The following is a 23,922-nucleotide window of genomic DNA, read 5'->3' as shown; positions in this document are numbered from 1 at the left end:
GACCTGGTCTGGAAACTGTCAAGCATGACTGCAGAGGTATTGGAGTTATTGCAATTACACTCTGGTAATTGAGCTGCCACGGGTGACGATGTTAAACACTGTGTCTATAGTGGGAGTCCATGTTGCCACTGTCTCATTCCATTTTACTCCTTTTCTCAGCATAACACAATGTTTGAAATTCCTTTTTTCACCAGGCAGAGACCGTACACTTCAAAATAGCACGTAAGCCGATTTGTTTTTCATCTTGACTTCATGACCTTTTAGATATCAAATGAATGTTATATTATAAAAAACTTATGTCAGCACTGTAAACCCAAATGCTCAGAGTACTTAAATAATTAAGTAATGTCAGCTTAAGCTTTTAAAAACAGTCCTACTAACTCAAACAGCTTAAGATCATCTAACATTTTCTTAGTTCGGTGTATTATTTTTAATAAACTTTGGCTATTTTGCATATTAAGTACCTGTTACTTAAAAAAATAATTAATTAATTTAAATTTTATGGCAGTCATCTTGTAATGTTTTGATTCCTGGGGTCAATTTGACTACAAACATAAATGATATTAGTCTTTAGTCTGATATAACAGCTGGGTCAAGATTATGAGAAAAGACAATGGAGCATCAGTGGCTCACAGACAAATACAGTTTGACAAATCACTTTTTTTTTGCTTTGTTCTTTTGTTGTTGTTGCTTTTACTCTTTTTAAAACATGACACAATCATTGTAACGTAGCCATTTTTTTTACTGCAATTCATTTATTGGGGCATTTAAAAATCTGCAAAAACCCCAAGCTTTAAAAATTCTAAACTTACCTTTTTGACCATGTAACCTGACCTTTTTGAGAGGTATGTATCAGGCTTTTGAAAGGCAGTTTCAGTCTCTTTTAACAATGTCTAATATTATTAGAAACCAAATGTGCTAGCAGCTTCTCTCACTTTGTTCTCACCATAGCAAAAGATGCAGGTAGGTCAAAACTTGGAGTACCCCTTAAACCTGAAGAACAAATATCACAGTATGGAGAACCATAACTATCATTTTATCATAGGTCAATTAATTTTGAACTCACTTAGTAGTTTTGCTGTAGTAGCTTTGCTACCCTCAAAGGTGTTCAAACAGAGCATGCCCAACATGTTCTTTGCCAAGCTTGACAGCCATCCTTTTAGCTGATGACCTTTTTCAAATAGATGGCTCCCAAAACAGGTAAGTGACCAAATGTTTTGGCTGCAATTTGAAAAAATTCGCAGTGGAAAGAGACTTGTCATGAACCTCACACTGAATTCTAGCATTAACCCACTTTGTTTTCAATCTTCAACATCTTTTGTCCACCATATCCACTATCCCCACTCTGCACACAGTTAAACCGCCTCACTCTTGCCTCTGTTTGTCACTTGGGTTCAGTTGCCTCAGAACTGTTTACTGTCTAGAACACAGATCATCAGTTGTTACTCATTCATATGTAGTTTGTTCTACAAAAATACAGAGTTGTAACTAAAATAATAAATAGCTTTCAAACATAACTCCTACACACTGGTTGACGGTTAACGACATAAAAGTATTATGACAATTTGCAGAATCTTCTGAGTCATGACTAGTGTAAACCACCTTTCTGATTAAGATGATGCAGATATGATTTGTAATAAAATCATTCTGTGGATTAGTTGATTCATTTTTTTTCATGCTCTCTCATTCATTCAGGACAAGTCTGATGTGGCAGATCTGGTTGGTTGTCATAGATTACTCATAATAGTATGACAACCACCCAGTTCATTACCAGTCTGTGAAAGGCATTCATTGTGACTTTGTGGAGGTCTTCCAAGAACTGCTGATAAACATCTTGGTAATGTTTGGAGTGATCGATGAACTACACCTACTACTGCAATTTTCACAACACTGTATTCACTCAGAGTATAGTAGTCTGGTAAACTGTTGTCCAACAGTTTACCAGACTTGTCCTGAATGAATGAATGAGAGAGCATGAAAAGTCTCAAGAGTCGCGATCACTGTATCAGAGCACAGTAGTAGTTTTTTCTAAAAGTCATTGTTATGAATATGAATGTTAACTAAGCAGGTATTGAAAAATAACAGAACCAGGACAGTAGTACAATGTATACATACAACAGTTGATCAAACAGTTTCAAAATTATTCAAAAGTAATATTGCTTTTGGCATTCATTACGTTTTAATTTTTTTATTTTAATATTTCTTGAATATTGACAGTGCAGTGTGTTATTGATGGAGCCCAAGAAAATACTGCTGAACTGAAGAAATGTACTTAAGCTGTTAAATTTAGCAGTACACGATCCAATTGAGGCAATCGGTTGCCTTAATTTGTTTTACGTTTGGTGAGACATGTTTTTGAGTTTTCAGTGTCCATATCTTTGAGTTTTGTTTAGTAAAAAAAATACAAAAGTGAAAAATAAATTTTTGCTAAACTGAAAAAGTGACTCTGCTGTACTCATTTCTTTTAAGCTACATCTACTTATTTCCATTGAAGACAAAATGAAAACTTTAAGTTCTAGTTACTAAAAATATTTACATTTAATTATTAAACATTTTACTTTTATTTTAGTCAAAAGGTACACGTCAAATAAAATCAAACTATCAGAGTTATGATAAGCTTAAATTCCTAAGTTTAACAACTTCAAAAAACGTTAAGACAATCGGTTGCCTTAATGTTTTTAAGTTCTGCTAACTTCATGTTTACAGTGCAGTAAAATGTTGCTAAGAGACATATTGCTTTTTGAAACTATTGAATGGAAGACATTCTTAAAGCAGCATAAGACAGTACTGAAGATGTTTATTTTTGAAATGTTGGCATATATTGTAGTTCTCTGCTAAAACATCAACACTGATGCAAACTGTGTTTGAAAAGTGTAAAACATTGACTTTGGCATGCGAACATTTCAGGCTGTCAGTGCGTGGATACATCACTGTTTCAGATACATTTCACTTGAGGTAAACTGTAACTGTAATCATGACAATCTATTATACAATTTATACAGCCTTTGACCTACTTGTGTTTACCTGACTGCTGTGGTCTTTCTCTAAGCGTGAGAATCTATCAAAGAAATCCAACATAATTCAGTATTCCTTTAATATAACAATCTTCCCTGTGAAATTGCACAACTAATACCACCTGAAACTGTGATCAACATGAAACTGTTATTTTACAGTAAACTTGTCTTAATCTGCAACAAGTTATTAGTGAAAAAAAAGATTGTGTAACTTTTATAGTTTTTATTGTTGTATGTTTGAAATATATTTTTTTCTTTTGTTACTGTATTCTCATTATATTAGTTTAAAACACCTATCTATTTATAGAACAAAAGCTTTTTTTAAAGTATTTTTTCCTTTCTTGAATAAAGGCAAGATATGTGTTTTTGATGTAATTCCACGAGTCCCTTGCGGCTCATACTGATGGAAACACTGATGTATTCAAAATTTTTCTCATCAGATACACTAAATCATATCACACATTTATGTCTAAGAACAACTAAGGCGTAGATGTGCTATTGTGACATTTAAATAATCAGTTTGAACATTTACATATCCATAATCCTTTGTTTTCACTCATGTGTAACTGTCAAAAGTGACCATGACCATCTTGAAGTTGCTTTCTAATTTTATTGGTTAACTTCTTATAACTTGCCTAGAAACCCATATTAGGTACTTTCTAGTTGCTAGCGATGAGTAGATTCATAATCTCAATTTAAGGTGACACAGTTAGCAGTTAATGCACCACCTCAAACAAAATGAAGCATAGAAAAACATGTTTATCACCCAAAGGCCTATCACACTTGAGTAATTATAAAAATATATTCTGTTCATTTGACATAAAATTTTTAATCATGACATGTATTTATTAATTTTAGTATATCGTAACACAGTATCCATGTTCAATTTAATTTTCATTTAATTGTTTCATTTTTCTGTGCAATGTTTTGAAATGATTGTTATCCCCTTCATTTGTCCCAAAAGGAAGATATCCAAGATGACATATGGTGACCTGTCTGTAGATGAAAACAAGCAACAACGATAAAGGTTTTAGTGGGTTAAATAGTAGGTGGATAGGTCAGTATGTGGCAACCTGTTAAAGGCATTAAGACGCTTTTAGTAGAATTCTGCATCTATTTCGAGAGTCTCCACATGAACCTGCAACTTGTACTCTTCCACATCTCCTCAGTCGAGCCACAGTGTGAGAGAAAAAGTTGCTTAGCTCAGTAGTTTCACTGTGAGGCTATCACTGGTGTAGAGTCCTCCTATCAGCTGGCTTCTGTCAACTTCTATCTCTCCACTTCTCTCCCTTTCTCCTACTCCTTCTGTCTTCGCTCTCCTCTTCACTCCCTGCATGAACCCAGCTTTACTTCTTCCACGCATCTGCATAGCTATCTATCTGTCTCTCTCACCCTTTTCCTGTCCTCTTCTGTGTGCCTCTGTCGTTCAGTCTGTCTATATCCACTGACCCTGTCCTCATTACCGTCACAACACTGCAGCAGCTGGTTGCCTGAGTCACAGCCACCATTGTCGATTCCTCACTCGTCCAACTCGCACCCACTTAACAAAGTGAGGAAGGGAGGGAGAGACAGATACTGAGTAGAAAACAGGTGAAAAGAAGAGGGCAAGTGGGGAAAAGGAGAGTGAGGGAAAGTGTGAGTGAGGAAGGCACAGATTTAAAAAAAAAAAGGGAAAGTGAAATTCACAGAAACAGGCAGTACTTCAAAGATATGTACTTATGCTTGTGGTTTTAAATGAATAGATTTTCTCTTTGGCATCCGTATAGATATCAGTCTCTATTCTGACATAAAACAATCAAAGTCAGACTCAACTTTTCTATTTGCTATTGCTTTCTAAGAACTCTCCTATGAAGTAGTTATAAAGACATTTCTACAATCATGATTCAGCAAGTTTCAGCCTGTGAATAACTGGAGAGCTCTGGTATGTGAAAGGCAGCAGTTCAAATATCTAATAGTATGATTAAGGATATCCAGGCCACATTACTGGCCTGCACAGTGACATCACATATATGACATATATGACATAATCAGAGATGGGCAGTAACGCGTTACTTGTAACGCGTTACTGTAATCTGATTACTTTTTTCAAGTAACGAGTAAAGTAAGGGATTACTATTGCAAAAACGGTAATTAGATTACCGTTACTTTTCCATAGGAACGCTGCGTTACTGCGTTACTAAAACCGTGATTTTTTGCGAGAATGTCTCACGACAGTGACATAAGCGAGTGCGCCATTAGTGACAACAGCTGTGTGCAGATCAACAATGGATCATATATCGATTGTGGGAGAGAGTATGAGCGTGCAGCGTTTAAAGCTTGGAAGTACTGACCTTACTTTGAGTTTGATTCCATAAAAAGTGACAAAAACATTTGCGTCCGTTGTGCGTGGGAAGAAAACTTCTTTTTACAGCGAAAAAAACCCCTAAACAAGCACCGAGTGCGCAACAACGTAATGGGAAATTCACAGAGAAACTCGCGGATTCTTCAACTGACCGCAGCACACCTGCACCAGGGTAAACCTCCGCCTACCCCAGTCCTGCTTTACAGGTGAAAATAGAGCAAAAGGACCGCTGAGTCTTTGACTTTATTTATTTTCTGCTGTGTTTTACTTGCATCTATTTGAAAGACTGAGTGTAAACACAAAAATCATTTTATTAGATAGAGAGGTGATATGATCATGGCAAGTTCTTCTTATTTCATTGTGTAATCTTCACATGCTTCATCTGAAGCACACTTTCTGTGTATTCATTTGCTAATTTATAGTCAGAATATTCACTTACTGTTTCTTTAAGGTTTTGCTAGCTTAGCTTAGCTCGTAGCCAATTTGCTAGCAACATGGCCTCTTCACCTGAACCCCCATTGTGTCAGATGTTTAGTTACTCCTCGGCTTCCTTTAGCAGTAATGATACTTGTAATAAATATAGCCTATTAACAGCTCTGGAGGCCAGGATTGCTGAATTGGAGACTCGGTTTCGCACCCCTGAAAAACCTGTTGCTACCCAGACCCCTGTATTGGGTGCAGCCGAAGGTAGCGTAGACCTCGCTAGCTCTCCCCCCAGCAGACTGCCCTGAGGAGCTAGGGAAACAGGAAGGCTGGGTGATGTTGAAGAGGAAGCATAGTCTTAAACAGAAGCCCCCGGTACACAACGAACCTGTTCACGTGTCTCAACGCTTTTCCCCACTCGGCAACCCACCCGCCGGGGATCAAACTCTGATTATTGGTGTTCTGAGACATGTGAAGCTAGAGACACCAGCAACTATAGTCAATTGTCTTCCAGGGCCCAGAGGACGTGACATTAGAGACATAAAACTGCTAGCTAAGGGTAAACGTAAATTCAGTAAAATTATAATTCACGTCGGCAGTAATAACACTTGGTTACATCACTTGGAGGTCACTAAAATTAATATTCCATCAGTTTGTAACTTTGCCAAAACAATGTCGGACTCTTTAATTTTCTCCGATCCGCTCCCCAATCAGACCAGGAGTGACATGTTTGGCTGCATGTTCTCCTTAAATTTGCTGCCTGAGTGGTGTCCAAAACATGACGTGGGCTTTATAGATAATTGGGAAGCTATCTGGAGGAAACCTGGTCTTGTTAGGAAAGGGTATATATATATATATATATATATATATATATATATATATATATACATATATATACATACATATACATACAGTGGGGCAAAAAAGTATTTAGTCAGCCACCGATTGTGCAAGTTCCTCCACTTAAAATGATGACAGAGGTCAGTAATTTGCACCAGAGGTACACATCAACTGTGAGAGACAGAATGTGAAAAAAAAATCCATGAATTCACATGGTAGGATTTGTAAAGAATTTATTCGTAAATTAGGGTGGAAAATAAGTATTTGGTCACCTCAAACAAGGAAAATCTCTGGCTCTCACAGACCTGTAACGTCTTCTGTAAGAAGCTTTTCTGTCCCCCACTCGTTCCCTGTATGAATGGCACCTATTTGAACTCATCATCTGTATAAAAGACACCTGTCCACAGCCGCAAACAGTCAGACTCCAAACTCCGCCATGGCCAAGACCAAAGAGCTTTCGAAGGACACCAGGAAAAGTATTGTAGACCTGCACCAGACTGGGAAGAGTGAATCTACAATAGGCAAGCAGCTTGGTGTGAAAAAATCAACTGTGGGAGCAATCATCAGAAAATGGAAGACATACAAGACCACTGATAATCTCCCTCCATCTGGGGCTCCACGCAAGATCTCATCCTGTGGGGTCAAAATGATCATGAGAACGGTGAGCAAAGATCCCAGAACCACACGGGGGGACCTGGTGAATGACCTGCAGAGAGCTGGGACCAAAGTAACAAAGGTCACCATCAGTAACACACTACAACGGCAGGGAATCAAATCCCGCAGTGCCAGACGTGTTCTGCTGCTGAAGCCAGTGCATGTCCAGGCCCGTCTGAAGTTTGCCAGAGAGCACATTGATGATACAGCAGAGGATTGGGAGAATGTCATGTGGTCAGATGAAACCAAAGTAGAACTTTTTGGTATAAACTCAACTCGTCGTGTTTGGAAGAAGAAGAATACTGAGTTGCATCCCAAGAACACCATACCTACTGTGAAGCATGGGGGTGGAAACATCATGCTATGGGGCTGTTTTTCTGCCAAGGGGACAGGACGACTGATCCGTGTTAAGGACAGAATGAATGGGGCCATGTATCGTGAGATTTTGAGCCAAAACCTCCTTCCATCAGTGAGAACTTTGAAGATGAAAGGAGGCTGGGTCTTCCAACATGACAATGATCCAAAACACACCGCCCGGGCAACAAAGGAGTGGCTCCGTAAGAAGCATTTGAAAGTCCTGGAGTGGCCTAGCCAGTCTCCAGACCTCAACCCCATAGAAAATCTGTGGCGGGAGTTGAAAGTCCGTGTTGCTCGGCGACAGCCCCAAAACATCACTGCTCTCGAGAAGATCTGCATGGAGGAATGGGCCAAAATACCAGCTACTGTGTGTGCAAACCTGGTAAAGACCTAAAGTAAACGTTTGACCTCTGTTATTGCCAACAAAGATTATGTTACAAAGTATTGAGTTGTATTTTTGTTATTGACCAAATACTTATTTTCCACCCTGATTCACGAATAAATTCTTTACAAATCCTACCATGTGGATTCATGGATTTTTTTTTTCACATTCTGTCTCTCACAGTTGAAGTGTACCTCTGGTGCAAATTACTGACCTCTGTCATCATTTTAAGTGTGGGAACTTGCACAATCGGTGGCTGACTAAATACTTTTTCGCCCCACTGTATATACACATAAAAAACACCCAGCACGCCCCTGCGGGCGGTTTATCCTTCAAGCTCGGGTCTACCAGAGGCCTGGGAGCTTGAGGGTCCTGCGCAGTATCTTAGCTGTTCCCAGGACTGCGCTCTTCTGGACAGAGATCTCCGATGTTGTTCCCAGGATCTGCTGGAGCCACTCGCCTAGCTTGGGAGTCACCGCACCTAGTGCTCCGATTACCACGGGGACCACCGTTACCTTCACCCTCCACATCCTCTCGAGCTCTTCTCTGAGCCCTTGGTATTTCTCCAGCTTCTCGTGTTCCTTCTTCCTGATATTGCTGTCATTTGGAACCGCTACATCGATCACTACGGCTGTCTTCTTCTGTTTGTCTACCACCACTATGTCCGGTTGGTTAGCCACCACCATTTTGTCCGTCTGTATCTGGAAGTCCCACAGGATCTTAGCTCGGTCATTCTCCACCACCCTTGGGGGCATCTCCCATTTTGACCTCGGGACTTCCAGGTTATACTCGGCACAGATGTTCCTGTACACTATGCCGGCCACTTGGTTATGGCGTTCCATGTATGCCTTGCCTGCTAGCATCTTGCACCCTGCTGTTATGTGCTGGATTGTCTCTGGGGCATCTTTACACAGCCTGCACCTGGGGTCTTGCCTGGTGTGATAGACCCCAGCCTCTATGGATCTTGTGCTCAGAGCTTGTTCCTGTGCTGCCATGATTAGTGCCTCTGTGCTGTCTTTCAGTCCAGCTTTGTCCAGCCACTGGTAGGATTTCTGGATATCAGCCACCTCCTCTATCTGCCGGTGGTACATACCGTGCAGGGGCCTGTCCTTCCATGATGGTTCCTCGTCTCCCTCCTCTTTCTTGGGTTTCTGCTGCCTGAGGTATTCACTGAGCACTCGGTCAGTTGGGGCCATCTTCCCAATGTATTCTTGGATGTTCGTTGTCTCATCCTGGACTGTGGTTGCTGACACTCACCAGTCCCCGGCCCCCTTCCTTCCGCTTAGCGTACAGCCTCAGGGTGCTGGACTTGGGGTGAAACCCTCCATGCATGGTAAGGAGCTTTCTTGTCTTTATGTCAGTGGCTTCTATCTCCTCCTTTGGTCAGCCTATTACCCCAGCAGGGTACCTGATCACGGGCAGGGCGTACATGTTGATGGCCCGGATCTTGTTCTTACCATTCAGCTGACTCCTCAGGACTTGCCTGACCCTCTGCAGGTACTTGGTGGTTGCAGCCTTTCTAGTGGCCTCTTCATGGTTCCCATTCACCTGCGGGATCCCCAGGTACTTGTAACTGTCCTCTATGTCTGCAATGTTGCCTTCTGGTAGTTCAATCCCCTCAGTTCTGACTACCTTCCCTCTCTTTGTTACCATCCGACTACACTTCTCCAGTCCGAACGACATTCCAATGTCATTGCTGTATAGCCTGGTAGTGTGGATAAGTGAATCGATGTCTCGTTCACTCTTGGCATACAGCTTGATGTCATCCATGTACAGGAGGTGGCTGACAACTGCTCCGTTCCATAGTCGGTATCCGTAGCCAGTCTTGTTAATGATCTCACTGAGGGGGTTCAGGCCTTGAAGGATAAACCGCCCGCAGGGGTGTGCTGGGTGTTTTGTGTTTTTTATATATATATAAAACACCCAGCACGCCCCTGCGGGCGGTTTATCCTTCAAGCTCGGGTCCTCTACCAGAGGCCTGGGAGCTTGAGGGTCCTGCGCAGTATCTTAGCTGTTCCCAGGACTGTGCTCTTCTGGACAGAGATCTCCGATGTTGTTCCCGGGATCTGCTGGAGCCACTCGCCTAGCTTGGGAGTCACTGCACCTAGTGCTCCGATTACCACGGGGACCACCGTTACCTTCAACCTCCACATCCTCTCGAGCTCTTCTCTGAGCCCTCATATATATATATATATATATATATATATATATATATATATATATATATATATATATATATTAGGGGTGCAACAATACACAAAATTCACGGTTCGGTTCGGTTCGATACTTTGGTGTCACGGTTCGATATTTTTTCGATACAAAAAAAATGTTCATGCCTTTTTAATTTGTCATTTATTAAATTTTCACGGCACATTCCGCACCACATCTCTGTGCGTTCATCATTTGTTTGAAGCCAGCTCACCCCCTGCAACTACTTTTCCGAGAATACGTGCTTCTTTTGTGGTTCGGACTCCTTCTGACATTTCTTTGGAGGTGGAGGAATATCACAGTAATTGCTTAAAGGAGCTTGCTTCTTTAAGAGTTCTAAACAAATGTCTGTCCTCCTCCTGAAAATCTTATGTATGCAAACACGCGTTGCAACTTCTTATCTTGTGCCCGTTTTTTATTTTGACAGCGAATGCGCACCTGCGGACCACTTATGTGCAGCCCTGGTTATTTCGCTTGTCATATTGCAGCCACAGAAATTCTTTTGTCCATGAAACCATAAAGCTGCACTTTCTTTTTGCCTTATAGTCTGATTTGTCATAACTTTTCCGTTTTGTGGTAAGTTTTTCTTTGGCTGTCACTTCTTCACCCTGACCTGTCTTATTTGGCTCAGCAGAACTAAAATATTGTGGCGAGCTCAGACAAGGAGGAGACGGAGGTATCGTTTGGTCTTGCTTCCCGTGAGCTAGCCAGGGAGCACAGCCGTTTATTGACATCTGCAGAAGAACACTGCCGCTAGCTAACTGCTCAGCGCGGTAACAGCACAGCAACAACAACACCACCACACAGGGCGCCCTCTCACCCCGGAAGGACACACCGTCGCAGCGAGAGGGCGTCACCCGTCACTATGGCAACATAAACAAAACATAACTGTACAAACAGAACCCCGAACAGCCCTGATCCGCTACAATATATATCCTGCTGCTTTTACACACGCACTCACATAATGCTCAGCGATTCTCTGCACGATCAACCTCACATGTTTAAGCTTGCTGCGGGAGATTTTACTTGTCATGTTTGCATAGTAAGCTAACGATTGATAAGACAACGTCAGAGGAATTGGTGCGCAAATTATCATCACTCACCAATCAGTGCTGTCGCTCTCTATACACAGTTCGCGCGATTGCAAAGTGAAAGCAAAAAAACAAGCGCAAATTCAAACGCGATTTCAATATGTCACATATTAGCAGTGGCTCACCGATGTCAATGACATAATTACCCAGCTACATTTCCGAAAGAATGCAAAAGCATTGACATAGATTTTTCCTTCCTACAATAGCCCGACGGGCAGGGTAACCCGTCTGAAAAAAATCGCTAGCCCCAGGACGTCGGGCTAGCGATTTTGCGAGCCCTGTATCTGATTGAGGAATCACTCATCTTTGGAAAAGAGAGTTTATTACAGAGAAATGCCTCTTTCCAAACTAAGAGCTATACTATCCGCTTCTTCTGGGCTATATTCTCAGCAGCATAAGGAGAATCATGTGCTAACAGCTGTCTAAATGACTCGGCTAAAGTTAGTAGCATGCTTGTTGTTTTTGTCTTTGCACTAGGGTGATGTAAATGTGCAGTCATATTCGTTGTGTTCCCACTAGTGCTTTCAGGTTAATCTCGTTGAAATGACCTTAACGCCACAACACGGCAAATCTCCGTTAACGAGCTACCGCCGATCGCCCTGTGCATGGGGCTAGACGGCCAACAAGTTAACGAGCTAACTGCGCTAACACACTAGTTCCCACCTATGTAATTGAGCATTGCATGGCACATCCAACATACTGTTTTACTTTAGTCCATGACTCGCTTACCTTCAGGGTCATACGTCACATGAAAACCAAAATAATTCCAAACGCCAGATGTGAATGAGGGGGGGGTCCATGTTGCAAGGAGAGCTTAACTTCTGTCTTGCTAGCTTGCCCTGCGCTCTTCCTTCTGACTATGCTGTCTGTGTTGAGCGCTCAGTGGATCTGCGCTCGACAGTGCAGCCTAGGCGGAGTAGTCGAACGCAGATTCACTGAGCGCTCAACACAGACAGCATCGTCAGAAGGAAAGTTGATAAAATAAATTACAAATGTTGTATTGTTCGATACATATGCGTACCGAACCGAAAGCACTGTATCGAACGGTTCAATATCGATACGAATATCGTTGCACCCCTAATATATATATATATATATATATATATATATATATATTAGGGGTGCAACAGGCAAATTGAACCTCATTCAGATCTGGCGTTTGGAATTATTTTGGTTTTCATGTGAGTATGACCCTGAAGATAAGCGAGTCATGGACTAAAGTAAAACAGTATGTTGGATGTGCCACGCAATGCTCAATTACATGGGTGGGAACTAGTGTGTGTGGCGTGGGTGTGGTCCTTGGCCAGCTGCAGAGGAGGCGTGACGCAGTGAGCTCCCGGGGCGGCGCAGGGGCGGGGTGAACAGGTGTGCTGGGATCTGACAGTGATTGTGTCTCTTTATATGTTGGCAGTGACAGACGGAGACGGAGGTGACAGCAGAGAAAGAGAGCGCGGAGTATATGTGTCCACGTACAACCCCGAGTTCAATAAAAAGTTCTGCACTGTCAAAGTCGCTCCAGCTGGTATTTCTTGGGTCCACCGTTACAGTGTGTTAGCGCAGTTAGCTCGTTAACGTGTTGGCCGTCTAGCCCCATGCACGGAGCGATCGGCGGTAGCTCGTTAACGGAGATTTGCCGTGTTGTGGCGTTAAGGTTATTTCAACGAGATTAACCTGAAAGCACTAGTGGGAACACAACGAATATGAATGCACATTTACGCCGACATCATCCTAGTGCAAAGACAAAAACAACAAGCATGCTACTAACTTTAGCCGAGTCATTTAGACAGCATGATTCTCCTTATGCTGCTGAGAATATAGCCCAGAAGAAGCGGATAGTATAGCTTTTATTTTGGAAAGAGACATTTCTCTGTAATAAACTCTCTTTTCCAAAGATGAGTGATTCCTCAATCAGATACAGGGCTTGCAATATCGCTAGCCCGACGTCCTGGAGCTAGCGATTTTTTCAGTCGGGCTACCAAAATCTATCTCTTCCCTGCCCGTCGGGCTATTGTAGGAAAAATATATATGTCAATGCTTTTGCATTCTTTCGGAAATGTAGCTGGGTAATTATGTCATTGGCATCGGTGAGCCACTGTCAATATGTGACATATTGAAGTCGCGTTTGAATTTGCGCTTGTTTTTTTGCTTTCACTTTGCAATCGTGCGAACTGTGTATAGACAGCGACAGCACTGATCTGTGAGTGATGATAATTTGTGCACCAATTCCTCTGACATGGTCTTATTAATCGTTAGCTTACTATGCAAACATGACAAGTGAAATCTCCCGCAGCAAGCTTAAACATGTGAGAGGTTGATCGCGCAGAGAATCGCTGAGCTTATGTGAGTGCGTGTGTAAAAGCATTTCAGTTCTGCTGAGCCAAATAAGACAGGTCAGGGCGAAGAAGTGACAGCCAAAGAAAAGCTTACCACAAAACGGAGAAGTTATGACAAATCAGACTATAAGGCAAAAAGAAAGTGCAGCTTTATGGTTTCATGGACAAAAGAATTTCTGTGGCTGCAATATGATGAGCTAAATAACCAGGGCTGCACATAAGTGGTCCGCAGGTGCGCATTCGCTGTCAAAATAAAAAACACGCACAAGGGTTAGGGTTAAATTTAAAAACTGTACTTTTGAGTTAAAATATATATTTATAATTTTAATAAATGACAAATTAAAAATGCATGAACATTTTTTTTGTATCGAAAAAATATCGAACCGTGACACCAAAGTATCGAACCGAACCGAACCGTGAATTTTGTGTATCGTTGCACCCCTAATATATATATATATATATATATATATATATATATATATATAATAAGAAATCATCATCATTCCAGCATACTCATACTCATATTTTCACTGCATCACCTAATAATGTCGTTATGGCTTCTTGATACGTTATTGCAGTAATATTTGCAACTGTAAAAAGGTTACATTTTTAATACATTTTCAGGAATCTATTGTACATTTATATCCAGCATCCAACATATCATACTTTACTCTTGTTCAGAGAATATCCATGGGTTTACCAGAAGGAGCTCACCATTTTTATTGTAGGCTACAGGACATGTCCTGCTGTGTAACAGAAATTTTTTTTTTATTATTATTTCTTAAATTAAATTATTATTTTTTTATTTGATAGTTAAACCACTCCAGTTTGAGACTTATTAGCATGTCGCACTGATGAACCAGTGATAGTTGACTATTTTCATGCTTTAGATGAGATGTATTGTTCAGAGGGCCCGGTGGCACCAGTGTCCGGCAGCCTCACCTCTGTCAGTGCGCCCCAGGGTGGCTGTGGCTACACTGCAGCTTGCCATCTCCAGTGTGTGAATGTGTGGATGACTGTGTATAGTGTAAAGCGCTTTGGGGTCCTTAGGACCAAGTAAAGCGCTATACAAATACAGGGCATTTACCATTTATAAATCTGAAGGCAATAATAATCACATCAATATGATGTCATTGGAAATAGAGTTTACTGTACTTTCTCATCACCTTTGGTTCCTCCAAGGTTATTACCCTGACTCCTTCTCGGATCAGTTATTTTGATGTTATACGATTTAGAAACGGAGCCTAACTAGACTAGACAAACATAACTTAACTCATTAAGGCTATTTCCCATGTTTCATGAACCATTTCAGAAAGGTTGATCCAAATATAGACAGATATAGACATATTCTTCCAAGCATTACAACAGCAAGAAGAATTCCTTATTCATTTATGAATCTGCATCAGCTCCCATTCTGGAAAACTACTAGAGCTGCATAGAATTTTAACCCATGTAAATGAAAAAAGAACAGTCTGAGTTAAACTGCAGAGGTGACTTTTGACATAAAGTAATCTCCAGCCAGGGAATAGTCATAAATATGGATGTGAAATCAAGATATTTTATCCTCTCGAACTTCTTTTTTTTTACTGTTTATTTATTGGTATAAATCTGTCTTTCGAGGTTTGTGTGTTTTTTTAAAGAACAAACTGAAGTTATGCTTTATGCAGTATGAAAATTGTGAAACACAATTGCAAAGTGAGTTGCTGGTTCCCAGTCAGTTTATGATTACTGTGGACCAAAGTCTGGAAGCGTGATTTAAAATTATTATCTATATTTGTTCAAAAATTACACCAATAATATAATGACTCTATACTGGGAGACACTCCCCTGGGTGGTACAGGAAACGTCTCTCAGAGTTTTTTATGGCACCAAAGACGTTTTTAGCTCTCTGTCCGATCATCACCTTTATTAAGAGTGGACGCTTGAGGCGAGCAGGAGAACAATGTAGATAGATAGTCAGAAGGACAAGGTAAGGCTGCTGCGAAGGAGGGCGAGATAGTGGCTGTGTGAGTGTGTGTGTGAGGGAGTGGGAGAACGGGAGGGGAGGGGAAGGGTGGGAGCAGGTCGAGCTTAGCCAATCCTGTGCCTTGCACTCTCATCTGAATTAAGCTGTGCAAAACAGGCCCCAGGGCTTGGTTGCTAAGCAGTGAGATGGGCTTGCCGATTTCCACAGAGACCTCAGTGGCGAGAGCCTCTCTGATGGCCTGAACCAGAAACCCCATAATAATGAGCAGCACCACGGCAACAATAGAGACCCCAAATAACGGGGTGTGCGCCTCTCGTTTGCTGTAATGTGGGGAATTATGCATGTTATGCAGGATAATTCCATTGTACTGCTTTACCTCATGTTGCGAAACTGAGAGTGACCTCCCAAAAATGCCTTGTGGGGTATGTTATCGCACTCTTTAGGCTCTTTTTTTTTAGCCAAGGAAATAGTCAGCAGTGTTTCCTTATGTCGCTGTTGGGTAATCTATGGGATCTCAAGTTCCGTTCCTCTTCCTCTTTGTTTGCATCTCTAGCTGAGGGGGGTCATCTTTCTAGCTATTTTGTAATTTGTAGCCATAGAGACATGTTGGTAAACTTGGTAACTGTGGCAGCAGGGATTCTATTTGTTTCCCTGAGAGCTCTTGAGGTCTGCTCATAAGGGCATTTTCCTGAGGTCTTGTTTTTTTTCCTTCTTCTTCTTCTTCTTTGGGGGGAGAGGGGCTGGGGTACAGCAGGCGAAGGAATTGCAGGTGACCTTTTGGATTTTAGAGAGTGGAGAAAGCTAAACAAGCCAAAGTCTGTTAGTCTGTCAACAAACACTTAAAGGTCTCAGGAGAAGTTGGGAGCCTCCGGGGGCCAAGGAATGCTATTCATCTGGAGTGTAGGCAAGTACGACCAAGGATGCTTCAACAGAGCACATAAACAAGGACAAATGCCCAGCCATTCTCGTAATAATCTGGTAGCAATATGCAGACGCTGGCTGGGGCACTGTATGGGACTGCATGTTAAAGGTTAAGTGAAACATATGAATAATTATGTGCTGTCTTACTGATTCCCTTGTTTGGAGGTCCAGAAACATTTGCAAATGTTAGCGATGGCATTGTAGATGTAGATGCATTTGTAGATTGCTGCAGCATCTTCGTGTTGTGTGTGTGTGTGTGTGTGTGTGTGTGTGTGTGTGTGTGTGTGTGTGTGTGTGTGTGTGCAGGCATGCGTGAGAGATGGGATGACTGACAGGGATGCTGTGACATTTTTGGTGTGATTATAATGTATTTTTTAATCTGATTAATATAGATTTGGACATTGCTGCCTGGAGGTGAGCTAAAATGTCATATCTGAATCACAACTGGTAATCCTGCATTACACTATTTCACTATTCTCTTTCAATTGGGTTTTTTTTAAGATACTTTATTAAATGGATTTATGTTTCATTGACAAAATTTCCCTCCCAAGTTGGGGAAGAGTGTCCCAGGAGATGTAGAAGTGACAGAAAATAGATGCTTTGACAGATGAATAAAATCAAACTCGGCTCTCAACTTTTTCCTTTTCATTGCTCAGTTCCTTTTTAGGGTCCACTTATATTCATGGATTAAGCAACGTATTCAATGGGCTCTCATGAGCCCTCTTGTGTCACAAACAGCCAGTAATATACCTTTAAACATGATGATTAACATAATACCGACTGATCAAACCTCTCCCGAGCAGAGTCCCAGCTTTTAAAATAAAAGTTTGTTGACTTTCACCTGCACTTCTCTAAACAGGACGATGATCTTGCAAGTACCGGGAACTGACTTTTTTTGCTATTTACACTATACCTTTACAGAAATGTTAATTAACCGCATTTGAATAGGAAAAAAAAATACCCAGCAGAAAAAGAAGAAAAGTACATTTTAAATGACAGTGTTAGTGGTGGCCCGATGTGGCCAGGCAATTAGCTGCTGCCAGGGAAGGCGACTGTGGCGATTTTTCTTGCTTAACTCATTAGAGGGGTCTCCGGCAGTGTGCTCACTCATGTCAGGCCCGCATAATTACTTTAAAACAAGGGGGAAAAAAATCAAAGTAGCCACTGTCTGGCATTGTTCGCTGCCCCCTCATCTTGGAATTTAATTAGGCGTTCATTTTAATAAAAGCCCATTTGGGATGAAACGCGGCGTTAATAGTATTCTGGTCCCCTAAAGGCTGTCACGTCTTCATCTGTGGCTTAGATGGACACTGACAGGTGACAACTTGGCTTTTTATAAGCAGATATCAGCTTGCTTTGATAAGGTGGAGGAACAATAAAGTACACACCCAAATGGAGCTAAAAATTCACTCAGCATGCAATATTAAAACATTGTTTAGCTATTATGTAAATGAAGATGAGAAATGAGTGAGATTGAAGCGTTTAACTGGCCCTTGTGGACTGTACCATATGCACAGCATCAGCACAGGTAAACCTTCAAAAAATAATCCAGTAGTAGTGTGAAGCTTTATTTGACCTCAGTGTTTGGGCAGGGGAGAATAATTTCTCAACATTTTCCTGCAGGACAGCATGCAGTGACCTCACAATTGAGTCTACAGTGGATTATTACTTCTTGACGATGTGTGTTTGTGGACTTTGAGAGGTCCAGCATCATGACACACCTTCCTCTTAATGCCTTACATCAACAAAACCCCAGCCACACGGGGTCTCACCAGCCAGTCCAGCCCTTTTATTTTCTGCCCTGCCCTGCTGCGATCTAATTGGTCACCGGTGAGTTCTCCTCTTCCCAGGAATGCTGATGACCACGGTACGGTCCATTCCCTATGAACTTCTTCAGATCCCCGAAGAGTTCCAAACAACTTCCATCCCCACACTCCAACCTTAGAAATTCACATTTGAGATGTGGATCAGAAGAGGTTGATCCCCTTAATGACCCATTCCATTTTGTTTTCCTGACTGCTGCAGACAGATATAAAAGGATGGGGGTTTAATTGAAGATGTAGAAAAAAGGTATAAAGGTTGAGAGAGAGAGATTTCTTTGAAATGTTCCACACCTGTAAACTGCAACCCCAAATGAAATTCTCTCTCAAGCAACAAATCACCAGCTAACTCCATATTTGTTCCAGACAGAATAGCTGCTCGAAGATAAAGGCAGAAAACACCAGCACCCTGTGTTGGTTTTCAAACCAGTATATTGTAGACTTAGTACCAAAAAAGAAATTGACAAACCTACAACAAGTGTATTTAGCCACTGAAGACTTCGTGCAGTCAGTTGAAGAAAGTGCTGGTTGACTAGTATTTACACCATTTGTATACTAGTTAAATATGAACAACCAGCAGGTGGCTGTCTGTTTTGCTATGATTTAGGATTTAAATTGGCCAGAAAATCCAAATGCAAATATTTAGGATACTGTTTTTAGATAATAATGCCTTGAGCCATACAAATAAGTTCTTCTACATTAGTCTGGAATTGGCTCTGAAAGGTCCACATCAGGCATGGCTTTATGTTTTTATTGTGGAAATCTTACAAAACTCACAACACATTTTGACCAGTCAGCATCTACATAAAAGGAATAGCAACAACCAATAGATGCCAGAAAAATAAAATCTGTAGAGCTATAAAAAAACAGTCCAACTGCTAAAAAATAAATTCTCTTCTTTCTTTATGGAATTGCATTTTATAACAAACTGGTCAGATATCTGGTAAAAAGCTGAAGCCAAATGACCAAAACTGATACCATGTGACAGTCCAACTTCTTGTAAATTTTGAAATTAGCAGCCATCATGCTGATTTGAGAATACAAGAAAAATCAACTTGCAGTTTATGAAAATGTTCTATGGACGGATGGATCATAAGCACTGATCCCCATTTTATATAAACACAACTGGCAGTAAAGAGGAGCGATACATTACACACCACTAAAATCTTGAAGCTTATAAAATTATAGGTGTAGTGAAATGGTCAAATGACTTTATGTTTAATGGGATGTAATGAAGGATCAGTCTAAGTATAAAGCAATGCAGTTCACTCTGATAGCGTAAACATCGATTTAAACAAGTTTTCTCTGAGGTAACACTTTCCTCGGGAGTTCAAAAGCTCATTTTACTGGAACTTTAAAAGGAGACAACCAAGCCTGCCTGATTTCCTGTTTTTATTGAAAAGCCAATGCTGGCTCAATACATGAGTAAATCACTGGATGAGTAAGTCTGGTCCTAGCAGTAATGTCTCCTTGCATCTCTGTTTTCTGTTTGCCTTGGATCACCTAACTGTGAATACCCATTCTGTCTGTCTGCATTATCAATCACTTTTTCAAGACCATTACACATATAAACAACGTACCAATGCCAGGAATGACACATCATAGTAACAAATCAAATGTATTTTTTTTTTAATTTTTATGTTTTTTTCAAATGCTCGGCAGTGGTGGTAAAATTATGATTCATATGACAAACACTGGTTGGCTTCCCTGTGTGCTTTGCAATTCCATGCAGCAGGGCTCTATAAACTCTGGAAGAGCCACTTCACATTTTGCCCTGTAAATTTGTAAGGCTCTGTATATATATGTTCTACCCTCAATTCTTCTCTTGTTACACAGAATCAATCACATGTACTCTGTATCCCTCCATCTTTGTATTCATTATGTGTGTGTCTATGTGTGCGTGTGTGTCCCTATCCACCCACCCACAGACATATTCTTAAGGGAAAGTGTTGTTAGATCGTTGACCGAAAGCAACATAGTGACCCCAGGGTCAAAGCTGAAACGCACTGAAATCCTATCCAGCAAAAACATGTTGAAAAGACACTGAAAGCAACTTTGTGAGATAACTAAAAAAGTCTGAGATCTGGTTAATGTTAACCAATGACTTCTGTTTAGTGCTTTGAACAAAAGTCACTTGTGAATGACATCTCATCGCCTGCATGAACTCCTCAGATTACCAGCAGATTTGAACTTAGAAACATCTATTGTGCTTCAAAATTGGGAATCTTAAAAAAATGTAAAATTCATGTAAAAATAAGTAGTAAGTAAGTAGGAGTTTTGGGATTATGTCTTTATAAGGATTTCTTCACCAGTGTGTTCAGGGCCCTGTATAGGACCAATACTCTACACATACAACATCTCCCATTGACTCTGTAGCATACAAGTAAACTCAATGGGAGACTGGGAGAAGACCCAAACTGTGAGGGTCACAGGCCAGTGTACTGCCAGTGCTGGTCCCAAGCATGATATATGGGAGGGTGTCAGGAAGGGCATCTGGTATAAAATCTTTAAAATGTTCTGACCCTTGGGCCACATGTTTGACACCACTGAAAAACTCCATCCCCTCATGAAGAGTGGGAGTTGGTGCTAACAATGACTGATGTTCAGGAATTAGCTGTTGTGATCTACTAGAAGATGGTGAAAAACATGGCCACAACAGCATTCATTTCTGACAGCATGATAATATTTAAGGCAATATCCCATCATTAAAAAATCTTCTACTTTTTAAAGTAATATATGATGCATTTTTTATAGGCAATACTTTGTCACTTATTTACCTGAAGAAAGTAATTTGTTACATTACTTGTTACATTTTTTGGATGACTCTGTCAACGTGGCCAGAGATACATTGTTATATAATTACTAGTTCATAATATATACCTAAACACAGACCTCTTTTCTAATGATGACACAGCTCCTTTAGTGTTTAATTTTCAACACAAAGCCGTTGATCAGAACCAGGCCATGAGCACTCTCCTGGAAAATGATGTGGTCACAGAGTCCACAGTAAAAACAGGTACAGGTGGAAACAAAGGCTAAAATGCTGCACGGCTGACTGCTTGTTACTGTTTTTGTTACCAGATGAAAATCAAACTTGGCTACTGGTCAGCACTCAATAGCACCACTCTAGGTTTGATGTTCTTTGGTAGTTGATTTATGCTAACATGCTGTCTTTGGAGGTATTTGCAAACATTTAACACCAGTAGTGGTTTCTGCCCTGTGCTTGTTTTGAAGTTTACTGTCATATCCATGTCCATTCGTCTAATAAAAATTAAACTAATATTTGTGCTCCAACAAAAATGTAGAGTGCTGTGTTATTTTTCTCCTCCCTCTACTGCAAGTTTACTCATAGTGCACGAGGAGAAATGGTATAATTACATGATTTTGTCCCTTATTTACTCCCTGAAGAAAGTAAGGTGTTACACTGGGTCACTGCAAGAAAATCTAATGTGACTACAGACCCACGATTGGTTCTAAAAAGTAAATAATGAAATTATATTTTGTAGAAAGGCATTAGAGGCCCATCTAGGGTTAGGGTTTGGTTAACACCTACCCTTTTACAGAATGTTTAACTCTTTGGAATTTAGAAGCCTTTAAAAAATACATAAAATGCAATAAAAAAAATTGCCTTTATAGCATGTGGCTAAAAAAACCCACCCCAACCATAACTCTGCATGACTCACTGATGACCTGGTGGATGTTAACAGATTAACATGAATAATACCTCAACCACATTTTGCACATACATTCATTTTTTTCTCGGTACCCTGGCTCACAGTGGTAAGTGTATGAAGATGAGAGTGCACAATCACTTTTTTTCACGGTAGTCCGCTCAGAATTAGTGACAGGGAGAGAAAGAGGAAAGGCAGAGGGAAGGGGACCACAGGGAGGCTGAGGACAAGTGAAAAGCTAATTAAAAAGATAAGTGACCAGCAGTCGCGGCCTGTCAGGGTGCAGAGCCAGAGCTGAAGTTAACCCGCTTTGTGCTGGATGGCAGCGGATGACAGCCTCGACCGAGGCTTTGTATGGCCTCACCTGTGATGGAGGCGCTCTCTGTTCGCAGGTGAAGGGCTACACAAGCCAGGGTGGCACTTAAACACACTAATAGAAGGACACACACAACCACACGAGCACACTCCTCTTCGCCTTCCTCTTTCACACTGTCTCGGTACATCTCTCCCTCCTCTCTCTGCTTCTTCCTCCTTCTTTTCCCAGCCTCTTGTGACAGATCCAGGCGGTGGGTGGTGGCACTGGCACATTGTTTCCTCCCCTCTCTCTCGCCTCTCTTTTTTCCCTCTTCCTAACACACAGATCTACACCCACACATGGGGTTATAATTAATACTTCTCCCATATCCATATTTCATACTGTTTGCTTAGAAAAAGCCAGCGAGCTGGGGCTGGGGAGGGTTGAGGGAGAGAGTGAGAAAGAGAGGGAGGGATGCTAAAAAAGATCTCTAAGATTAATTAACGGTGGAAGAGGGGGAAAAAAGGGATGTGTCCCAGGAAAGCAGCAAGCTCTGCACAATGCGGCACACTTCATTTGAATAACGGAGCCGTGTGTTTTTCTTCTGTGCATGTGTGCATGTGTCATCGTGACACCGCTCTACCTGATATGAAGGATAACTAGTCCACCGGATTAGAAAACGCACCATCTATCCTACGAGTCCTCCTCTCTCCTCCCCTTGCACCCCCCCCCCCCCACCACCACCACCACCCACCTTCTCCCCATTATTTGTATTCAAGGTTTTTTGAAATGACATTGCAATCTGATGATGCACCAGCCCATTATATTGTCTAGCAGGACAAATACCCCAGCGTTTTTCTGTGTAGAACTAACACAATTTTTCCATGTCACAGTGTGTGTGTGTGTGTGTGTGTGTGTGTGTGTGTGTGTGTGTGTGTGTGTGTATGAGAGAGAGAGAGGGAAGGGATGTGTTGGTGGTGGGGTGCACGGTGGTAATATTCCAGCGGTCCGGGGTGGAGGCGAGGCCCCGGGAATGCTGTCATTAATCCTGGAGGAGGGCCGTCGCGCACTCGGATTATTAGAGAAATAAATTTGCATGCTGCATATGAGCCAGGTGAAAAGCACTGAAGGCGCAAATTATATTTCCCTGACAGGCTGAGCGGGAGAACCGGGGCTGCCACCACATCGTTCCATTACACACACACTCACACACACACACACACACACACACACACACACACACACACACACACACACACACACACACTCATATGCATTCCTATTCCTGCTGCTATACACAGTCACTCAGGAAAGCTGTACGTGCGCACATGTATGCGGTACACACATTATAGAAAAGAATATGCTGGGCTTTCGATACGGGGTCAGGAATGTACTGTGCGACTATCTCTGAGCTTCTGTTCACACACTTCCGCAGACACAGCTTGTCACTTAGCTTGTAAGTATCGACAAACCCCTAAAGAAAGAATGCCAAGTGTGGACATAATAACATTATGCTCTGCTTTTATGTGTGATTGTGTGTGCATGTGTGTGTTTATTCCGTGGGGTCCTCTGGCTTTGGGCTGTCCTCTCACCCTGCCTGTAATGG

The 23,922-nt window shown here is 41.4% G+C and overlaps 1 long non-coding RNA gene and 1 pseudogene across 1 annotated transcript in view; both read left to right on the top strand.

Annotated features, from left to right (window-relative positions):
- The window catches only part of LOC146561511 (uncharacterized), a 512,369-nt gene that overhangs the window by 292,232 nt on the left and 196,215 nt on the right, over positions 1-23,922 (top strand). The gene's annotated exons all lie outside the window — the stretch shown is intronic.
- On the top strand, positions 5,847-15,907 carry LOC146561515 (uncharacterized; annotated as a pseudogene).

Source organism: Mchenga conophoros, linkage group LG13 (assembly GCF_057382185.1).
Source record: "Mchenga conophoros isolate Kocher_MC1m ecotype Shallow Benthic linkage group LG13, M_conophoros_male_GT1.1, whole genome shotgun sequence".
Classification (NCBI taxonomy): Eukaryota; Metazoa; Chordata; class Actinopteri; order Cichliformes; family Cichlidae; genus Mchenga; species Mchenga conophoros.
The sequence above is the reverse complement of the archived record's forward strand: the minus strand, read 5'-3'. Positions and strand labels throughout refer to the sequence as shown.